The sequence below is a fragment of the Alexandromys fortis genome, unplaced genomic scaffold (assembly GCF_014885135.2).
Source record: "Alexandromys fortis isolate MF-2015 unplaced genomic scaffold, M_Fortis_MF-2015_v1.1 scaffold_190, whole genome shotgun sequence".
Classification (NCBI taxonomy): Eukaryota; Metazoa; Chordata; class Mammalia; order Rodentia; family Cricetidae; genus Alexandromys; species Alexandromys fortis.
Window position 1 is genome coordinate 2,749,547 of NW_026068059.1, and position 6,733 is coordinate 2,756,279.

General features: G+C 46.4%; 1 pseudogene; it reads left to right on the forward strand.

The window, feature by feature from the left end:
• The first annotated feature begins 3,902 nt into the window (after window positions 1-3,902).
• Window positions 3,903-4,381, forward strand: LOC126487372 (acyl carrier protein, mitochondrial-like; annotated as a pseudogene).
• The last annotated feature ends 2,352 nt before the right edge of the window (window positions 4,382-6,733 follow it).

The window sequence follows — 6,733 nt, forward strand, 5'->3', positions numbered from 1 at the left end:
CAGTCTCAAGTGTATTTCAGAGCCTGCTTATATGCAAAAGCAGAACAAAGCACAGCATAGTCAGTCAGTGTCTAATCATGAGAGGCACTCCTGTCCTTGAGTAAGAGTTTCCAATTTCTGTCTCGATATTCCCGAAGTTTGGCATCAGCAGTATTCTTTCTATTAAATCACGTGTTCTTTTCTCATGGTCAAAATGCTCTTTCCCACGGGCTTAATCAGAACTTTGTCACAGCCCTCAAGGACCCAGGCAGAGCAGGCAAGCTTGAACTCAAATGATTTGTAAGTCAGAATTGACTCCAGATGGAAACTGAGTCACACATGGGCTACCACACACACACACACCTTCCATAGTTGTGCTGGGCTCTCCCACAGCAATCACTAAATAACAAAATGCCCCGCTGGCTTGCCTACAGCCTGATCTTATGGAAGCATTTTTCTCAACTGAGTCTCCCTCTTCTCTGATGACTCTAACTTATGTCAAGGTAACCTAAAAGTAGCCAGCACAGCCAGTCTGAACTTGATAGTTCAAAAAAGGGAAAGAGGGGCTAGTGAAGTGGGTCACTGGGTCAAGATGCTTGCCACAAAGAGTCATGACCTGCGTTGGGTCCCTCGTGATTAAAGGAGAGAAACAACCCATACAAGTTGTCCTCTGACCTCCACACATAAGCCATGGCATGCAAAAGGACATATAAACACACATAATAAAAAAAAAACAAATGAATGAAAAACAATATTTCTCTTAGTCTGTATTCTATTGCTATGAAGAGACACCATGACCATGGTAACTCTCATAATAGAACCATTTAATTGAGGCTTGTTTCCAGTTTCAAAGGTTTATTCTGTTATTGTTATGGTGGGAAGCATGGCAGAGAACAGGCAGATACGGCACTGGAGAAGTAGCTGAGAGTTGTACATCTGGATCTACAAGTAGCAGAAAGAGAGAGCTACTGGGCCCGACTTGGGCTTTTGAAACCTCAAAGCCTACACTTCCTTCAACAAGGCCACACCTCTAATCCTTCTCAAGTAATGCCACTCCCTAATGACTAAGCATTCAAATATAAGAGCCTATGGGAGCCATTCTGTTTGTTTGTTTGTTTGTTTTTCAAGACAAGGTTTCTCTATAGCTTTGGAGCCTGTCCTGGAACTAGTTCTTCTAGACCAGGCTGGCCTCAAACTCACAGAGATCCACCTGCCTCTGCCTCCTGAGTACTGGTGTGCACCACTACCACCCCACTTGGGAACCATTCTTATTCAAACCACCACATACTTAAATACAAGGCTTTCTTGTTTGTTTTGTGTTTTGTTTTAGCAAAAGGGAGAAACTAGAAGAGAGATATGTTTATCTCTCAGATTTGGAATATGAAACCCAAGGTTTTGGGCCCATCTGGTTAGCATCTGGTAAGAACCTTCCTCCCAGGTGCTTCTGGGAAGTTTCTGACACACAGACGAGCGATCACACAGAGAGAAGGGAAGTAAGAGCGAGATGAGACAAATCCAGTCCCTCAATAACCCACTCATGAAGTGGAGCCCTATGACCTATTACCTTCCACCAGGCTCCACCTCTTGAAGGTACCACCAGTTTCACACAGTTATACTGGGGACCAAGCTTCCAGCATGAGTGTGGGGGACTGCATGTGTCTGAACCACAGCAGGTGTATCTCCAGTCCTCTAAGTCACAAAGTTTTTACCAACTGTGCAACCGCTACAAAGCACAAGCACTCTTGTTCCAGCTGCCATGTAATTCCCTTAGTAAGAAAGCTTGGACCATGCAGAGCAGCTCCAGGACAGGCAAGTTTTCCATGTGGGTCCCAGGAGAGAATGTTCCAGCAAGCCAGGGAGAAGCTACATAACTTCCTAATACTCATGTGCAAAAATCTTAGCATCACTTCTGCACGACCTGATAACTGAAGTAGTCGGAAGGCCTGTGGAGAGTCTAGAGGAAGGAGGAAGCAGAGGGCTGTGGTGGGCACACACACCTGTGATCTCAGCACTTGGGAGATAGGGACAGAAGGGTCAGGATTTCAAGGTCATGCTCAGCTATGTAGCAGGTTTGAAGCAAAGAGAGAAATTCCCCATTCTTTATTTTATTTTACTTTATTTTATTTTATTTGTGCAACCCTGACTGTCCTGGAACTCGTTTTGTAGGCTGGCCTTGAACTCAGAAATCCACCTGCCTCTGCTGCCAGAGTGCTGGGATTAAAGGTATGTGCCACTATGGCCCCAGCTTTTTTTTTTTAAACAGGGCCCCACTATGCCCAGACTTCATTTCTTAATAAAAGAATACATAAAGATTTGTACCCAGGTTTTGGAATCAACACAGGCCTATCTGGGGTAATTTGTTGTTTTGGGAGATTTATTCATTCATTCATGTTTTGAGACAGGGTCTCATGTATTCCAGGCTGGCCTCAAGCTCTCTATGTAGGCAAAGATAGCCTTGAACTTCTGATCCTCCTGCCTCCCCTCCTGAGTGCTGGGATTGTAGACATGTACCACCACACCCAGATGGTGGATGCTGGATATCAACCCTGGGGTTTCAAGCATATTGGGCAAACATTCTGTCCACTAAGCTACATCCTCAGCCTCCATTCTATCGTATGCTGGATCGCTTGGAATCACACACGCTTCTGTGGTCGTACACAGAGAAAAGGCCTGTCACCTGGGAGCTGTCTGAGCTAGGTGATCCCATGATGACTCATGGTCAGTTCTCCACATGGCTAGCTCAAAATTCTTCATAAGACTGATTGGAACCAATTTCCAAGAAAGCAATTGCCAACACAAACGCAGTGTTTAGGCATCTGTCTTCATCACGCACGCTAATGGCCAGTTGGCCAAAACTTGTCCCATGGCCACACCCAGAACTGGCACAGATATTGGAGGCTTGATTCATGGGGACCACTAATGAGGCAATCTATCACCCAAGGGCAACTCTGGTTCCCCTTTGAAGACTCAGTGCCCATCTCTGCTCTGCCCTGTTCAGGAGGAAGGAACGGGTGACTCCGAGGAAGCAGGGAGACAAACACAGCAGGGCTGAGCACAGTTAAATTCAGGAAGACTATAGCAAGATGCACAGGTTCATACCAGACAGGGATCAGGAAGTCGACAGGGGCTCCCACCCTAACCAAGAAGCTGTCTGCAACTGACACCACTTACAAAGGAAAAATTCGTTCTCTCCAACGGAGTCTCACGGGGTCTGTCAGCCACAGTCAGGGTAGCCCCATGTCTAACAGTAGATGGCCAACTCAAAACAAATTCAATGGTGTCTTTAAAGATTCTAATTGTTTCAGACATTTTTTTTTTTTTGTCTTACTGGTCTTTTGCTTGTATAGTTTGGTTTCCATTTTTGTAGGGATTTGTGTGGGGCAGTGTATGGGCTTCTTGGTCTTTGTATTTTTGGTTTATTTGTTTTGCTTGTTTGTGTTTTTAAGAGAGAAAGAGCATGGAGTTGGTGGGTGTGATGGAGGAAGGTCATTGGTTAATAAACAAATTGCCTTGGCCCATTTGATAGGCCAACCCTTAGGAGGGTGGAGTAGACAGAACAGAATGCTGGAAGGAAGTGAGGCAGACGCCATGCCTATCCACTCCAGGGCAGAAGCGATGGAGCCAGCCACCAGATCTTACATGCTGAATCTTTCCCGGTAAGACAAAGATTATTAGAAATGGGTTAAGCAAGATATGAGAATTAGCCAGTAAGAGGCTAGAGCTAATGGGCCACGCAGTGTTTAAAAGAATAGTTTGTGTGTTGTTATTTCGGAGCATAAGCTAGCCAGGCGGCCAGGAGCAGGGCGGCAGGAAAGCAGCCCGCAGCTCCTTCAACATGGGTGTGGAAGGTGAGGAAGATCTGGGATGAGAAAAACATGATTAGAATAAATTTTTATGGCAGTGCATTCCAGGTTGACGCAGTCATGGAGGCTCGTGTCCTTTCTGTCTGTGTCTGCTGCCTGCCTGCCTGCCAGCCTTTGTTCCACTGCCCTGGCTTCCCACACTGGCCTTGGCCCGGCCACTCAGCACCACTTTCTACCCTGAGGGAACCCAGAGGAGGACCGGACTCTGCAGACCGCCCTGGCCCTCACGCAGGTGCCTGGAAGGGTCACACACTTGTGCCGCCAGTAGAGTGGCATACCCCCTTTGACGTTAGAGGGAATTAAGGACCGAGTGCTGTATGTCTTGAAACTCTATGACAAGATTGACCCAGAGAAGCTCTCAGTAAATTCTCATTATATGAAGGACCTGGGCTTAGACAGTTTGGACCAAGTGGAGATTATTATGGCCATGGAAGACGAATTTGGATTTGAAATTCCTGATATAGATGCAGAGAAGTTAATGTGGCCACAAGAAATTGTAGATTACATTGCAGATAAGAAGGATGTATATGAGTAAAGTTTCAGAGCCTTCTCATCGGGAGGACTCCGAGAACGCCCGATTGCATCATGGCTGACTGACAGCGGTTCTGTTGGACTGGTATTTAAATTGTCTGAGTGTTTTATCCTTTAAAAATAAATCTATTATAAAACTAAAAAAAAGAAAAAGAAAAAAGAAAGAATATATTTTTATGAAAAAAATTTCAAAAGAAATGGATTCAGTGACACATTGCTCTAATCCTAGCCCTCGGGATACTAAGGCAGGAGGATTGTGAGTTCTAGGCCAGACTGGGTACTTTCTCCTCTCAACTCCTCTCAACTTCTAATTTGTCTCCTAAAAAATATTTATTTTGGTCATACTAACAAGCATATACCTACTTAGGAAACCAACCCAACCTGAAATTAGGACAGGCAGCAGAGAGTACAACATTAATTCCAGGATTCTTTGAATTTCATAGATAAGCCATGTTTCTAAACAAATTTAAAAATAAACAGAGCCGGGAAGTGGTGGTGCATGCCTTTAATCCCAGCACTCAGGAGGCAGAGGCAGGCAGATCTCTGTGAGTTCGAGGTCAGCCTGGTCTACAAGAGCTAGTTCCAAGACAGCCAGGTCTACACAGAAAAACCCTGTCTCAAAACAAAATAAATCAAAAGCCAGAACAGACAGAATCGGTGCAAACTGGAAGGCAAGAAATGAACCACAGAGTTGTCATCTGACCTCCACATGCATGTCATGGCACATGCAATCCAACACACGTGCATGCGCACTCACACACACATGCACAATAATAATGAAGATGACAATAATTAATGTTTATTGAATGTTTAAAAATCAACAGAAAAAGACTGTTACCCCCCCCCTCTGGCTTTCTTTTTCCACATAAGGACATTAAAAACACACAGGAAATCCACCATGAGCACTTAAACAAAAATGCCGGAAGCTATACACTAGAGATGCAAGTGTAGAAAAGGCAGCTGTGACCTTAGACTGGACCAACCTTGGAGCTGGGTACTATGTGCTGTCTTGACATCTGATCAAACCTGCAAGGTTTCAAGTGTCCCCGCATCTTACTGAATCAGAGGGCTGGTCCCACTCCACACCAGCTGATAAAGGCCTTGGCCAGACAGCCCTCCTTATGAGGACCAGGTTTTGCTTCTCCCTGAGCAAAGGCTTCAGTTTTCTGGAGACTGCAAGCATGAGTCAGTCTGTCCAATTCACCGTCCTGCAGGGAACCCAGCCAGCATCACATCTCTCTGGCCCGCCAAGCCTGCCTCCCAGAGATCCAGGTTGGTCGGCTGCAGGATGCAAGCCCCTTCTGGCAATTCTGTGGATAGTGTTGTTCTCTGGATTGTGAGTATATGAGGCCCATAAATCCTATCAACTCAATGCTGAGTGTTCAGCCATCCAATCAGCCCTGGGATAGGTACCTTTCCTACATCAACTAAGTGAAGGGGGGCACTTCAAACTTGGTGGCAATCTGGCAGTGATGGTCAAATGTCCCCACACCATCTCCCCCATGGCACAGTGAAATCATTCTAGAAAAGCCTTGGCATTCCAGGTTCCAAGTGGAGTCAGTCTGAGACCTAGTCACTCCTCCCTCCCAGGCCTGGCTCCCCTGAAGCGTAACTGGCTGACTTTTGACAAGTCATTTTCTTTCCCTGTCTTCAGGTCCAGGCTGTAAAGTGAGGGGCAGTTCTGTGACCCCTCTGATGTTCCCAACACGCTGATAGCATCTACAAAAACCATCCAACGTGATTAGATTTATATGACTATAAAGGGTAAATGTCCCTAGGTTGTTTTGATCTCTAGGAGTTTGTCACCCATGTGTCTCAAGCTGGAGGGGCTACAGGAGACAATGAAAGAGGGGCCTGGGTGACCAACAAAAGACTCTCTTGCCTGACTCAGTTCCTTCCAGCTTTGACTTCTCCCTTGGCAGAAATGGGAGTTTTCTGTCTCCTCGCCTTCCCATCCATGGTCTCTCCCCAGATCCTGGAATGTCTTCTTCCAGCCTTTGATGCCATCCGACTGGAGATGATGCTCCAGCAGACACGGAGTAGCAAGCTCTCAACAGGCCATGCTCCCCTCACTTTCCTGAAGGCAGAGTGCCTGGGGACCCAGAAAGTAGGCCAGGTCCTGGAAACCTTCGCAAAGTAGCACAGACAGGCCTCAGAAGGACCTGCAGAATAGCAGCATCCAGGGCCTCAGGCAGCCTGAGCTCTGCAGCTAACAGCCCTCTGGCCCATGTTCTGCTCTAGAATAAAGGAATCAAGCAGCTCCAGACCCAAGCTGTGGGAGGAGGAAGTCCCGAACTAAAGCAATTGGGCTCAGATAGGAAAGATCCCTGAACCTGACAGGAACCCACGGCAGTCCAGAG